We start from the raw sequence: 16,010 nt of genomic DNA, 5'->3' as shown, positions 1-16,010 counted from the left end.
GCTCAGTCTTTTATCACAGCGGCCGTGGGTTCGATTCAGACCTGCAGCTGTTCGCCGGCATGTTGTTCCTTCTTCTCTCTTCCCTTTCTTGAGCTGTCCTGTCAATAAAGTCCTAAAAATGCCCCCAAAAATAATCCACAGCCCATTGTCTTGTGGTTTTCTACTGATGGTTACTTAAAGTAAAGTTAACCCAGTATTGCGTTGGTGCTAAATTCACCCAGTGTTAGTGTTATTTTTATGTTACTGTAAAGTTATTTACCCATACTAAAATATGGTTATAATATAATATAACGCTAACACTGGGTCAAAACAACCGTTGGCGCTACATTGACCCACAGCGATTAACCCAGGGATTTGTTTGTGTGTATACTTATCTTTTTTTCACTTATTTAGCGTATTATTTTTTACTTATTTAGCTTATTTTCATTCATTTAGCCTTTCGCTATTTTAGCTCCTATAGCTTTTTAGCTTCACGCCTATCATTTGGTGTGCCTCTGTCGCCCTCCCTAAGCTCTCTTCTTCCATTGCCGCCCTCCGTCACTAACTGGCACTGCGTAGGGTTTTGAAAACGTTATTGCTGTTACAAGGAAGTCCGCAGAGGAAGAGGAAAAAGGGATGTGTGTCTGTGTGTGTGTGTGTGTGTGTGTGTGTGTGTGTGCGTGCATGTGTCTGTCTGTCTGTCTGTCTGTCTGTCTGTGTGCGTGTGTGCGTGTGTGTGTGTGTGTGTGTGTGTGTGTGTGTGTGTGGTGGCATGTTGTGTCAGAGTCTTAATTCTCCCTTAACCAACCTGTTTGGTTTTGTGTATACTGTATGTCTCTCTTCTCTCAGGAAGATTAGAAAAGCCATTGTGCGGAGGTTTGGGAAATAAAGCTTGTAGTGTATATTTGGACATTGTTGCGGTGCTGCATTGTTGCTCTTGCCTGTTAGGGTTTAGAAGTCTATGTTTGTTTATCTGGCAGGAGAAATTTCCATTTGTTTCCACTGAGATCAAGATTTCCTTAGCGAGGGAGACCTGTTCACGTGTATTACGGCATTCAAAAAAATGAGATCACTGAACAGCATTTATTTGCATTTTCTATATGACATTTCACATGGTTAGATTGACTTTGTGGCCATTTTCTTTTTCAGTCTGTTTCACACTGGTACACTGGGGGCATATAAGGGAGACAGTAGTGTTTGTGTGTGTGTGTGTGTGTGTCTGGTCATGCAGTGTTTGTCTTAGGCCGAGCTCCTTTCCTGTAGGGTGTGTGTGTGTGTGTGTGGGCGTGGGCTTGAATGTGTCCAGCTTGTGTGGACCCTGCGCCCTGTTTGTGCGGCTCGACGCTCGCCCTACGGCAGAAGCGGAAGCTCTGCTTTAACAGCATTAGCGGGGCTCTTCCTTCAGCCTCCGGGCCACTCCGTTAACCCTATCACTGTCCTTTCATACTCCTATTTGTGTCCATTCACTGGCCTCCATAACTTTTGTTTACACTTTATAGATTTAAGCGTTCGGTCCCAAGTTCTCAAAATTCTCTGTCTTTGTTCACTCGTCGGGTCCTTTCAGTCTTTTTCTATTTACTTCTAATTTATGAACCTCTCCTGTTTATTCAGCCCCGGTGCCAACTTGTGAAACCCGCCTGTCAGTGGCAGCCATGATTGACTTTCTTTTCAGTCACATTAGTAACCCCTTCGTTGCCATTTAAGCCCGCACAAAGTTCATTAACCCCTCATTATGCCTAAACTCAGCACTTGCTGGCCCTAAAACTCGATTAATCTGGTTTTGAACCCACTTTGTAATATTTTTCCTGTACAAATTCTGCTATTATGTGACCCTGGTATGTGGCGCATCCATCGCTAAATATGTCTCTAAACATGTTTTGAAGAATGTAAATGTAATGCAAAAAGCAGTGACTAATTGCAGGAAGTTCTCCCTTTATTCTTTATACTTTCCTTTCTCCTCTTCCCTGCCCTCCCTTGCTGTTCTTTGTCTTTATTCTATTATTTATGCCAGGAGATGTCCTTCTTTATCAGGGCTCGTACAGACACATACAACCACACCTCTGTCAAATATTCGCCCCTGGTTAGTGCTTTTTGCACACGGAGGGCACCAAACAAAGTACAGGCCTACAGGCTGAACCCGCACTGAGCTTTTTTAGCTTCATTCAAGAGCCATACAGGCAGGACCTTGGATCGTCAGGGTTCAGTTCATAACCTATGGCGATGGCTTAAGCTCAGTTACTTGGCTAATTTAAATGGAAACGTATAAAGATAAATAAAAGGATATAGACAGGAGGCCGTAAGGGGGTTGTGCACAGAAGTGGAGGGTGAGACAGTGGGGGTTGTGAGTTAGGGATTGCGGCAATGCATTTGCATAAAGGGCAGGGCAGCATGCCCAATGGTGGAAAAGGTTGGCATCACGCCTTTCAGACTGGCAGAGAGGGAAGACTGGAGAGAGAGACAGAAAGCGAGAGAGAGAGGGGGGGGAGTATAGTCAATAGTGCATCCCTTGTTCAGAAAGAGGAGGTCCCTAGCTGTTGGCAGGAGAGCAGGCTAAATCTCTAGTTTGATTGTGTGCTAGATTGCCCCTTTATTTGTCTGATTGCAAAGCGTTCAACACTGCATTAGTAGTGGGCTTTACTTTCCTGGAGCCTTTATGCAGGAGTGAGTTTTTCTGTCTTGGCCTGCTCTGCTCTGTGATTGTGTCTCCACATATGTCTCAGAGTTTAGATTGTGTAACTGTGCAATCAGCGCATCAGCCAGTTTGGGGGGGAGTTTCTGACCTGTCTGTTGTATCAAGTCTGCGTTGGTTTCCACCTTTTTATCCCCAAGCATGCGGCGAAGGTTAACGGCGCTGTTGATTTAGCTTAATGATGATGATTCAGATGTGTTCTTCAGCATTTTACAATCTGTAAACAAAATATGTGTCAAACCATTCTGAATTAAGTATTGTGGTGCTGCAGAGAAGTCCCAGTCTACAAATCCTATCCTACAGAAAACATCTTTGTTTGGTACAGATCCTCGCAAAAATCACACTATAATCATTTACATTTTCTAAATGTTAACATTTTTCAGTGAAAATGAGAATAATGATACAAAAAATCATCATTCCCTCCAATATCGTGAATCATATCGCAATCGCAATATCAGTCAAAATAATCGCAATTAGATATTTTCCTCATATCGAGCAGCAGTTGTGCACAGTGTGTGTGTGTGTGTGTGTGTGTGTGTGTGTATGTCTAATGGCCACAATAGTGCTGTTCTCCCTTCATGCCGGCTGTGGTTGTGGTGATGTCATGGTTGTAGCGAGTGAAAGGGCTGATTATTCAGCGTTGGCCTGTTATTTCTGGCCCTGGGTCCGTAAGCGCTGTATATAGAGTCTTGGCGCTCCATACATCGCTGGCCACCCGTGGTCATAACGACCGCTAAGAGTGTGATGTGTGGTACCGCGTTGTGACCACAGACTAGGGCTGGACAATATGAAGAAAATCAAATATCACGATATTGATATTTACCAAATATCTTAATCGATATTGCAATGATATTGTATAGGGTTGACAATTGTTGCTTTCACAAAATATTTACACAATGAGATTTTAGATAAATAATCATCAGTGATGTGGATAAAATGACTAAGTGGGTAAAGGCAAATAATAGAACAGCTAGAACAGTCTGGTAACACAGAAAATGACATCACTTTACTGTAATGATTCTTTAAAACCAGGAAAAGACAACACTTGAGTCATGTCACGATATCCAAAATCTAAAACGATATCTAGTCTAATATCACAATATTGTTATAATATCGATATATTGCCCAGCCCTACGACAGACCTAATGCAGGGACATTAGCATGAGTAGAGGGATTTTTAAAATCTCTCACTGAACTTTTAAATTATAACTTGGATGCTTATTTTGTCAGCGTATTAGTATTCATTTAATAATGATACCAAATGGAGAAGGATGTTATTTACTTGATAAAAAAACAAAAATTATGAATTTATTTTTTGCTAAATGACGCTCAAGCTCATGATCATCACAAGGCAAATTTTGTTCTAGTAGCTATCACAAGATTTCCACACGACATTAATAATATTCCCAAATGCCTGCATTCACAGTCGGAATGAATTAAAAATAAACAAATGTTTCTCAGCAAACTTTACTTACATTATGAAAGAAAAAGGCCCATGTGACTGATATATTATTATATATGACATTATTCGATCATTAATAGTGATGCATCAACCAGTCAGTCAGCAACATTTCATTGTTGTAGCTGGCCGAAAGTGGACATGGACACCAGATACATGTGCTAGGTCCTGAGATGATTAATGGGAGAGGAAAGATAAAGAGAAAAAATGCAATTTCGGACATAAAAATGTCTCCAACCGCTGCTATTTTGTGAAATATTGGATCATTTTAAAGATTTTTTTGGGGCTTTTCTCTTTATTTGATAGTGACAGTGGATAGACAGGAAAGGTGGGAGAGAGATGGGGGATGACACGCAGCAAAGGGCTGTAGGTCGGATTCGAACCCGGGCCGTTGCGAAGGACTCAGCCTACATGGGGCGCACGCTCTTACTGGGTGAGCTAGAGGTCGCCCCAATATATTGGATCATTTTAAAGATTTTAAAGAAAGTTATTGTTAATTATAAAAAAATATTGAAAGTTTTTTCCAAAAATGAAAATGTCTTAACATGAATCCAACATATTCTTATCAAATATGAATCAGCCTATTTGTGAAAAAAAACATTGATGATAGGCTTACTGGCCTATAGGTGAGGAAGGCCATTCACAGATACAGTTCATCCTAAGGATTCACTCTGCCACATGTATTTGTAACATCCAAACGCAATTTTTAAATTCACGCCAACAATTATTATTTTAATAGCTTAGTATTTTATGTACTAAAAAGGTATGTATAAAGGCTTTAGGCTGCCCTACACGTTATTGTAGGCCCAGTTTATTATGCAACTTAATATGCAGTAGTCCCTGCTCCGTCTCTCTCTCAGTTAAGGGGTTCTTGGCTTAAAAAACATTGAAGACCGCTGTTTTTATAGGATTATGTTTTTTAATTGTTAAATATTTACCTGCAAAATAACCGGTAACTGTAGCTGTCAGACAAATGTAGTAGAGTAACAAGTACAGTACTGTATTTCCCTCTTAAATGTATGATGTAGAAGTATAAATTTGCATAAAACGGAAATACACAAATGTCACATGACACAGAGTTCCTTAAAATTGTACCTTACTTAAATTAATCAAATCAATCACAAATGTATTATAAAAGAGGTCAGAAAGTGCATCATTGAACTGCTTGAAGATAATGTATTGTAATGTATGATCACGCTGTACACGGACATACAGTATAATCTGACAGCATCTAAAAGCCTTAGAGAGTGTTAAAAAAGCGCATGTGATCTCTTCATGTCATGAACCTGAGTGGAGGGTGGAGACAAAGCAACATTACTCATAAACTACACAAAGCTCAAACCTTAGGAACAAGTGTGCATTTTCCAAACATTGCAACCAGTACAAATAAGTATTGAGCTGCAACGATTACGATTACTCAACTATTAAATTAATAGCAAACTATTTTGGTAATTGATTAATCGTTCGAGTCATTTCTTTTTGTAAAAAAAATTAAAATGTGAATATTTTCTAGTTTATTCTCTCCTCTGTGACAGTAAACTGAATATATTTGAGTCGTGGATAAACATGACATTTGAGGACGACCTCGTCCCTGGGCTTTTGGGAAACACTGATCGACCTTCTTCACCATTTTCTGACATTTTATAGGCCAAACAACTAATAGATTAATCGAGAAAATAATCGACAGGTCGATCGACAATGAAAACAGCCGTTAGCTGCGGCCCTATTGATTGGGGTGTATAGGTGTCAGACAATCCAAAGGGTGTTTCAATCCTCCTTTTGGTGCAACGACACTGGTTTACTTTCAAAAGGGGCGACAAACAGCAGCGTTCTGCTCGAGTGCACTGCTTGTCTCGGGTCTGAAAACACAATCGTGTTGTTTCGGCTCACTTTCTTCTTCCAGCAGTGTGTGAAAGGCTGACTTTGGCATTTCACACTCCTCTCTTTGAAAAGAGCAGTAAAGCCCTACAGCTTTGTTAGGCGGCAAGTTAACACATGAACCTGATGATGCTTTTATTTCATGCTGTGTTGAAATTCTAATTCCAAATGCAAAAGGATCTTTTCATTAGAGGGGTTATGGTGTAACATCCTTCTGCTTTGAGCCGAATGATGAATCAACGTGCTTGTAATTCTCTGTGATGTGTGTCAACCACGTATCAAACTGTCTACAACAAAGATAAAGTGGCACACAGAGAAGGCTATAGGCGCTGACTGCTTGTATACTGTTATAATGATATGATATCCCACTTCTAGTATGATAAAATGTCTCTGATGAAAAATAGATTACCTTCCGTCAAAACCAAAATAGGAATGCAGGATCAAAGAGAATGAATTTGCTAAATGCATTTCTTTGTTGCAGGCCAGGCGCATCGTGTTTACCGATTACAGAGCTGCTTTTTACCAGGGTAGAAAATTAACATCTGCCACCAGCCAAATGCTGCTAAAAGCTGGCTGTGGTTTGTAAGTTTGTCTCCTCTACCAGCCACTCTGGCAGGCTCATGATTTGGATCTTGGTAGATGAAATAGTTTAAATCACCTGGGGTATTTTTTCACCGGGTGAGTTTAAATTGTAATATTTAAAGGTCCTGTATTGTCAAAAGGGATGTAAAGTGTATTTTTTTTTAATACAGCAGGTGGAGGTGCTATATATATATATATGTGTATATATATATACAGTTTACTGTGAAAGTTTCAAAATGCTCAATCCACGGAGAAATGCACACAGTCTGTATTCAGAAAATATAGGTAGAAAGTGCTGCTACAGTGCTATTACAATCATTCCCCGGCTGCAATGACGGTGCAGAGACTCCGAGAGTGCTGATCATGGATATATTATATTAACTCGATACCGGATCTCAAAATGGCACCTATTCAGTTCAATGGAGTTGCTCGTCTGGCACATACGCCAAAACAGTTTCCAAGCTTCTGGGATTACTTCTGTGAAATGCGGCCCACTGAATATGCGCAGTAGTGTTTCTCCCACTGGCCCTACCCACGAGTTCCTGCTCGGCCCAGAGACTTTACATTGTGGTGACGTCAAAGGGTTTTAAATTGCTCTTCTCCGCTCGAGGGAAGTTTTTCAAATATAAGAAATCCATGGATTAAAAATTCAGAATAGAAAGAGTGTGTCCTGGCAACAGTTTTACAGACCAGCTCTTTTACAATGGTGGCCTATAGGGAAAATCCTTTCTGGGAAGCAGGGGGATTTTTCATTGCAATACTGCCAGTGGCCACTAGACAAAATTGGCGGAAAGGCTGAGTGCTTTCCCTCGGGGCATGGTACAGATAATAAGTCCCAGAAACCCTGACCAATCAGAGCAGACATGGGCTTTTTTTCAGGAAGGCCGCTTAAAGAGATATGCGGAAAAACGGAGCGTTTCAGACAGAGGGTGAATACATGTATATTCAGACAGACAGTATGAGAAAAATAATGTGTTTTCTGAACAGTAAAGGATGTAAACATGTTCTACTAGAAACCCAAAATACAAGTATGAACCTGTAAATGAGCATGATATGGGACCTTTAAAGAGATAAGGCAAAGGCAACAAAAAGAACACAACATCTTGGTCCAGTAAGTAGTATCCCCGTTACTCAGTCTCAGTCTGCACTGGCAGCAGTGTGAGCAGCGGTAGTCTGTTGGCTGGCACAGTGAGAAAACACTCAGTCATGGCGGCTGTGTGGTGCTGAGTCGGCCTGCCCGGGCATGGCCAGTGACTCAAGTGCACACACACACACACACACACACACACACACACACACACACACACACACACAAACACAAACACGCACGCATGCACGCATTAGTGAGACGCAAGGCGGTTCCTTCATCCAACAGCACATTCTTTCTAGACAGTGGCAGGCGGGCCGGGGGTTGAGAGTGTGTGTTTGTGTGTGCATGCATGTGTGCAAAAGCAGGTAATGTGTGTTGTGATGCATGCAGTTACACACAGGTGAGCCTTGATTTCACAGGGAATGCATGAGCGTGGCATCAGCAGTATTGAGATCCATGTCAATAAGCAGCCTGAATTACCACATGCTGCGTTAAATTTGCGTGGATTATATGTTAGTGTGTTCCTCCACTCCTCCCTCCCCGCTCATCAATACTGTCATCTGCATGCAAGAAGATCTGCGCGCCCCAACATGTCTTATACCTCCTCAAGCAGGAACAGATAGTTTATTAAAATCTCTATCACAAAAACAAAATAGCCTCAGGGGATTTGGTTTCTCATTGCTGTTGGAGCAGTTATAGATGACGCGTTTCTTTTTTTTCTTTTTTCTTTTCAGCACACAAAACCCTCAGTGTTTCTCATGTGAGTTCATGTCTGCGTTGCGTAGCTTGATTTGCATTACGTTACATTACATTTCATTTAGCTGACGCTTTTATCCAAGGCGACTTCCAATAAGTGCATTCAACCATCAAGGTACAAACTCCAAACCAAGAATCAAGTACAAGTAGGCCTACATTAGCTTCAAATAAGCAAAACTACAAACAGACACATAGGTACAACATGTAAGTGAAAAATGTGCAACATATACTGTAAGTGCAATTTCTTTTCTGTTTTTAGCCATCATCTTCTTAGCTAAAGTGATTTGAAGTGCGAAAGTTATCTGTATTGATGGAAACAGGAACACAAATTCAATATGTTGGTAGTTGCAGGGAGATAACCAGGAGCTCCAGAGCCAGAGGTCGGAAGGGCCCTGTTGGTTTTGCTGTGCAGCCAGGCAGCGGAGCCCCTTTGTGGGACTGGAATGTGCCGTGCGTGCCTCTTCCTCAGCTGGTCCCCCCCCCCACCCCCACACGGCCCACCCTGGGCACGTTAGCGCGCAGCCACCGCAAATTGCTTGCAGATTTTTCACACATAGTAACGTGCTGGTTTGTAAACTCAGAGAAGTGCAACCAACGGAAGGGCGCTGAGCTCCGTGGATGTTTACGCATCACTTACTCCCCACAGCGACAAAGAGTGTGGGGCCTTCTGAGGTACTTTTTCCCCCCCGTCTTTAAAATGTAATCCTGTGTCTCTTCCTTTAAACCATGTCTAATTATTACCAGGAATGATTACTGTGTGTGATAACAATAGAGGGTCATGCATCAGGCACTGTAGCTTGTTGTGATTACTGTATCAAACCACCGCGAGCTAGAGAAGACATGCTTTCTATGGCATCAGGAAACACTTTGGTTAGTTTTGGATGAAACCAGAGAACACACCTGCCACTTGTGATATATTTTGTAAGGTAAAAGCTTGACTTTTGAGACCAGTTTTGAATAAACTATTCACACCTGGAAGAATCCAAATACATTGTTTTAAAGATTTCACTCATTGGGGCGACTTTTTGCTCGCCCTGTAGAGTGTGCGCCCCATGTAGGGGCAGCGGCCTGGGTTTGAGTCCGGCCCGCGGCTCTCTCTCCTCTTTCTTGTCTTCAAGCTGTCCTGTCAACAGTGGTGGAATGTAACTAAGTACATTTACTCAACTACTGTACTTAAGTACAAATTTGAGGTACTTGTACTTTACTTTTTTTTTGTCTTTTCTTTTCATGCCACTTTCTACTTCTACTCCACTACATTTCAGAGAGAAATATTTATATTATTATATTTTTACTCCACTACAGTTATCTGGCAACTTTAGTTACTAGATACTTTACAAATTGAGATTTTTGCACACAAAACACATGTAGTTTATAAAATACAATGTTTTATGATAAACTACCCAAAAATATACAGACCTACAAGTCCAGCTGAAATGATTAGACCATTAAACACTTAGTTGATTAACAGTACTGTTTTGATCGTTTCCAGTTTCTAAAATGTATATACTTTTACTTTTAATACTTTGAGTACATTTTCCTGATGATACTTCCGTACTTTTACTTAAGTAATATTTTTAATGCAGGACTTTTACTTGTAACAGAGTATTCTTTTTTTTACAGTGTGCTATTAGTACTTTTACTTAAGTAAAGGATCTGAATACTTCTTCCACCACTGCCTGTCAATTAAAGGCCATAAAATAATCTTAGAAAAAAGAAAAAGATTTCACTCATTAAATGTCATGCAAACGACTCCTACGCAAGCCTCTAGCATCTTTTCACTCTTAAGCATATGATTGAATCTCTCCCCATCTTCTCTTTGTCTCTCCTAACCCCGTCTCCTCTGCCGCCTCCCCTGCCTGCTCTGGCTCTCTGTCAGCGGTCCAAGCCGGGGTCAGAGGGAGCCGGGGTCAGGCTCCGTCCCCTCCAGGGTCAGGGACACTCGGCTGGGCAGGAGAGGACAGAGCCCAGCCCTGCACCTGCACAGAGCTGCGCTAATGAAGGGCCAGGCGGCTGCAAGCCCCCCGGGGTCATGCAGACCACGGTTTAATTGGTCTAGCGAGATGCAGCGTAGCCTCGGCGAGGTCAGCTACCACAGGGCAGAGCAGGACAAAGCAGGGCCGAGAGGCCTACTGCTGGGCATTATGGGTCAGAAAGAGGAAGAGACTTTTATCACTGGCTGAGTTTGTTGAACTTTTCTTAGGTTAAAGATCTTGTTATTGTGTAGGTGATCATATTAGAAAAATCCTATTCTCTGCATTCAAAAGGGTTGGAATTATTTAAATGAATTTCAGTGTTGGTTGGAAAAGAAAACATTTAAGCCAAGGATTTATCATAACAAAAAAAAGAAATGTTACTGTGCCAGAGTTATGATTTTTTTTTGGCTAGGATTTGGACTTTAGAGCAAAGCTCACCCTTACCTCCATTGTTTCTTTGATTGTCAGAACAGGTTTTCTGAATAAAAACCAAACAGATACTTCAGACTGCTCTGTCATTTTAATCTCATGCATTTTTACTTTTTTATCCTAATTTTACATTTGCATTTCTGTAGAGATATGTACTTTGTAAGCAGGCAGGACGGCCCCCTGCGGGTTTATTAAGGCTTCATATTTATTCATCTATTTGCACCATTGCAGTATTTTCAAGCAACATATATACAAACATGTAAAGAAATAGAATGAGTATATATATATATATATATATATTGACAGTCTGCCATTCACATGGACCTGCAGGAGGGTTCCATATTGAAGTGGCTGAGAAAAATAGATACATCTAATTCTGATTAACATTATTAGTCCTATAAATTCAATGACAATATTGTTTCTAGATCTGATTTTGATTTATAAACCGATGGAAATTATTGAGCATTTAACAATAGCAAACAATAAAATGGGATAATTTTAAGGCTCAAAGTGAGAAAAAAAACCCCAACCCAAAATAGTAAATATTTTAAAGGATAGACCCTCCTCTGTCGAAATGCAGAGGCTCTTACAGGCACACTAATGAATCAAACTGTGGGATTGTTGAGAGTAAAGAGCCTTTTCTCTCCTCACTGAAAGAGTTAATCTGAAGTTGGCAGCCAACTCCACAGTCTCGGTCAGACGTGCGGAGAATTAAAAAAATAAAGGACTGTAAAATCATTTCTTTTATCTTGTCATAGACTGTTGACATTCAGCTGCAGCGACATTTGAAATTGAAATCAACGTTTTTCGCTTTTTGCAGTGGAAATGGGGCTTAAATATCAATAATTATCAAAATATAACAGCAAACATTTAGGGCCCATTTACGTATATTTAGGTTTATTCATTTTAAATAGGCACACAACTTGATTTCTTTTTTTTTTTTTATCAAAGCAAATCTGATTTAGAGAATAAAACATAAAGGTCCAGGCTTTATTTCATATTTCCATCAGCAGCTGGCCTAATCCGGGTCATTCAGGGCCTCATAGGAAAAACACAGACAAAATGTTCACATACATATTTCCATGTGTTCCATGCGTTTGATTGACGTCGGGTTTTAGTAACGATGTAGCACAAATGTGTCGCATGCGGGAATGCCAGCCCGTCTTTTTTCATTTCCATGTTATTCCTGGCTGGCAGACTCCGTCGATGATGTTTTAGGCTACACTCTTTTCTTTTTAAGTATTCATATTTCAAGTGCCTTATGAGAAGAGAAAGACAGGGGGGGGGAAAAGAAGTGATGGTTCATTATTAATTGTTTTGGCTGAGGTTTTCGACGTATTAACGAAGACTGGATATTTGAGGGAATATAGCCAGAGAAACATGTTGGTGGAAAATCAAAAAATAAACCAGGACTTTAATTGGCTGAATGTCGGTCTATTGAAGAAACTCACACAGGACTAGTTTGTCATTTTCTTTCATTTTTAGGCCTGAAATGTGACCCTTTAATGCATTACGTGCAGACTGGATGCAGTTTGGTTTTGGGGACTTTTAAGGTGAAGAGATAAAACAACCGGAAATGGGAACTAATATTCTTCACGCTGCTTTCATCGCTGTAAAAAAAAATATCAGGAAGAAAACACCGACAGCTCCGACTGCTAATTAATAATAAGCCTGAATTTAGGCTGAAGGCCACGCGCGTTTGGCCATAATTTAATTTCCAGGTAAGGAGATTAACCAAGAGACAGGTTCCATAATGGGTTTATGTCGTTTCGATAACCTAAATAAAATAGGCGTACATTTCAGTACTGAGCATTATACAGGCCTAGTGTGGCGCAGCTGATAGCGGAGACATGCAAAGCTAACAGTAGCTCTCACCCACCGAGGAGACTTTGAATGATGGGTTTTCTCCCTCCAGATTTGGCAGTTGGAAAGAATCTGCATAACAGTTATTCCTGGATGTATTCCTTTTTTTTTCAGCCCATGGAAGGCAAATAGTATAGCTAAGGAAAATGACTTAAAACCCCCTTGTAGTCAAATTCCAGTGACATTTGAATGGTGGTTTATTTGCATTTTGGCAGGGTCACCCAGAAAGACTTAATTTTTTTTACTGAAAAGCAGACTCACAGGAAGCACATTCAAGTGCCAGTTAAGTTTCATGATTTTTTTTTTTTTTATCGAATTGCAGGTGGTGATGGGAACAGAAAATGCATTTAACTCGGATGCCATATTTCTCTCTGTCTCTCTCTCACTCACACACACACACACACACACACAATGAAATGTGTGAATCCCTTGGCTTCCTTTGTTGCTTTATCTAACTGCGGTCAGTGGCACACAAAGCGAGCGGGATGAATGTGGAGGTGTGTTGTCCTCCATGGTGTTAACAGATGATGGGTGAGAGTCTGTCTGTTTCATTAGGCTGATGGCTGGAAGATGAAGCTGAAAGGCATTGCTGGGTGCAATGCGAGCAGAGGGACCTGATGTTTATTAGTGAGAGGATGGTGGTGGCATTGTGTTTGAGTGCCTCTACCTTTTTGTTTGCATAATGCAGTGTTGCACTGGTTAAAGGAGAATGCCAATAACCTCTTGTCATTATTTAAAGATTAACACTTGTGTTTGGAGTTGGCAGAATCTGTGGCCCTTTTTGGGCAATGTGACTGCACCGAGTCATTTTCTTTGAACAGGGAGAGACATTTATTAATTCCAATTTGTGAACACAGCTCAAACATTGATTTTAAAGCCGGAGCTAACAATGCTTTTCCATTGTCGGTTAATCTGTCGATTACTGTCTTGATTAATCATTTTGTCTTGAAATTGCCAGACAGCTGTGTGACTGAAAATGACTATTTAGATTTTTCCAGAGCCCAAGGTGACGTATTTGAATTGTTTGGTCTGACCCCACCCCCAGTCCAAAACTCAAAACACTCAGTTCAGTACCATATAGGGCCGTACCGAATATTTCAAAGCCTTATTCATGACGTTAACCTTTTAAGTAACCACATTTTTGTTGCATGTCTAGTCATTCTGTTGAAATCCAGTGTTTCTGCACAGTTGCAGATAAAGATAAGGCTACAGTAATATTATCAGTAATTTCCTGTTTGTAGAATAATTTGCCAGCGGTGGCTGCGTATTGTTTCCGACTTGTGTGATCCAAACATTTCCAATAACCCCAGAACGTTGTTTCTGTTGTGCGTTCCGTTCTGTAAAGCGTTGTTTAACATAATGTCGCTGTAAGCCTTAGGGCGCGTTTTATTATTTCATCATTATTTTATGCCCTTATTGGATTAGCCTGCTGCCTACATGTATTTATGTTGACGAAAGCGACGAGTTATATTCATTACGGATAGTTGATGTAATAAAAAAACTCAATTTAATTCCCTTTTTTTTTTTGAGGTTTTTTTTTTTTTTAGGGTGATGACGTCAAAAAATATGACGACAGACATTAGGAGCTTCATTCGAAAAACCACGAAGCTTTGAATGTAAAAAAAAATAAAAATAAAATAGACATTCGATACAGCCCTGGTATCCTACATGGCAAAGGAAAGCATGACATCTGTGTTGTGGAGAAACTGGAACCGGGAAACCAGTTTGGTATTTTTGCTTAAAAATGACTTAAGGATTAGTCGATATTCCAAATAGTTGCAGGTACATTTTTCTGTAGATCGACTAATGGATTAAGTGGCTATTATTTAGGGCTGGGCAAATATATCGATATTATATCGACATCGATGTATGAGGCTAGATATCGTCTTACATTTTGGATATCGTAATATCGTGATATGACCCACGTGTTGTCTTTTCCTGGCTTTTAAAGGCTGCATTACAGTGAAGTGATGTCATTTTCTGGACTTACCGGACTTACTTACTGTTTTATAATTTGCCATGGTATCCACATTATTAGTGATTATTTATTAAAACTCTCATTGTGTAAATATTGAGCGAAAGCACCAATAGTCAACCCTTCAATATCGCCGCAATAATCGACATCGATGTATTTGGTCAAAAATATCGTGATATTTGATTTTCTCCATATCGCCTAGCTCTACTATTATTTCTTTTTTTTTTTATTTATGTTTAATATGTTTGTTTGTTTGTGTATGTATGCACCATTCACCAAGGCAAATTCCACGTAGGTGTAACTTACTGTGGCAATAAGCCCTTTTCTGATTCTGACCAATCGTTTCCGCTCTGCACACGTTCCTAGCTGTCCTAGGTGATGTTGCTTGGGATTGTTGCCTTGGTTTCTAGCATTGGCAGAGCACATGAACTAGGGCTGCACAATATGAGGATAAATATCTAATTACGATTATTTTGACTGATATTGCGATTGCGACATGATTCCTGATATTGGAGGGAGTGATAATTTTTGTATCGTTATTCTCATTTTCATTGAAAAATTGAAATGATTATAGTTATATAAGAGTCTGTACCAAACAAAGATTTTCTCTTTAGTCTGTAGGATAGGATTTGTAGGCCGGGACGTCTCTGCAGCACCACAATACTTCATTCAGAATGGTTTGACACACATTTTGCCCCCTGCGATTTGGATATTGCACTAGTCACTATTGCAATTTCGATAACATTGCGATTAATTGTGTAGCCCTAACATGAACTCGCATATGATTTCTTGTGTTTGGCGAATTGTCCTCTTTTTGTTTCGGAGTTCCAATCCTCAGTTCCCAGAGTCTGTGTTTCCGCAGCACTCCTGCCGTCAGACTCGCTGTCTGCGGAGCAGGTGCGACCCTGAATGACGTGCTATCACGATGAGGCAACATGACAGCCGTCGCCACTCACAGACCCAACGCCAAATCCTCCCGGGAGTTCAGGAGGAAGGCGCACAGCAAATTTGGGATTTGGGGGAATTTTGTGGGAGACGTTACACTTAACACTCCAGCTGACCATTTATCTGCTGCTTTCAGTGCTGCTCCATACAGCTGAGGCACATTCAGTTTCCCCTGCCTGCCTGTCGCCTTCCCCTTGAAATTCTGTAACCATTTCAGTATTCTGCCTCTGAATCATCCCGTCATTTGTGTGTGTGTGTGTGTGTGGGTGTGTGTATTGGTGTGTGTGTGTGTGTGTGTGTCTGTGTCTGCAGTCAGAGGAGTGTGGCTGCCTGGGTTTGTTTCTCCCTCTTTGTTTGCTGTGGTAAACCCATGAGCAGCTGCCGGTGGTGGG

The 16,010-nt window shown here is 40.7% G+C and overlaps 1 protein-coding gene across 8 annotated transcripts in view; it reads left to right on the top strand.

Annotated features, from left to right (window-relative positions):
• nfixb (nuclear factor I/Xb) overlaps positions 1 to 16,010 on the top strand; it is a 171,751-nt gene that overhangs the window by 32,929 nt on the left and 122,812 nt on the right. The window contains exon 1 of one of the 8 annotated variants that reach the window (XM_035996965.1): positions 12,439 to 12,556. The exons of the other annotated variants lie outside the window; for them this stretch is intronic. The gene's annotated coding sequence lies outside the window, so the exon portion shown is untranslated. Of the gene's footprint in view, positions 1 to 12,438; positions 12,557 to 16,010 lie in introns of those variants that run through there. 8 annotated transcript variants of the gene reach the window in all.

Source organism: Sander lucioperca, chromosome 21, assembly GCF_008315115.2.
Source record: "Sander lucioperca isolate FBNREF2018 chromosome 21, SLUC_FBN_1.2, whole genome shotgun sequence".
NCBI classification, from domain to species: Eukaryota; Metazoa; Chordata; class Actinopteri; order Perciformes; family Percidae; genus Sander; species Sander lucioperca.
Note: the sequence above shows the minus strand (reverse complement) of the source record. Positions and strands in the feature narration are given on the sequence as shown.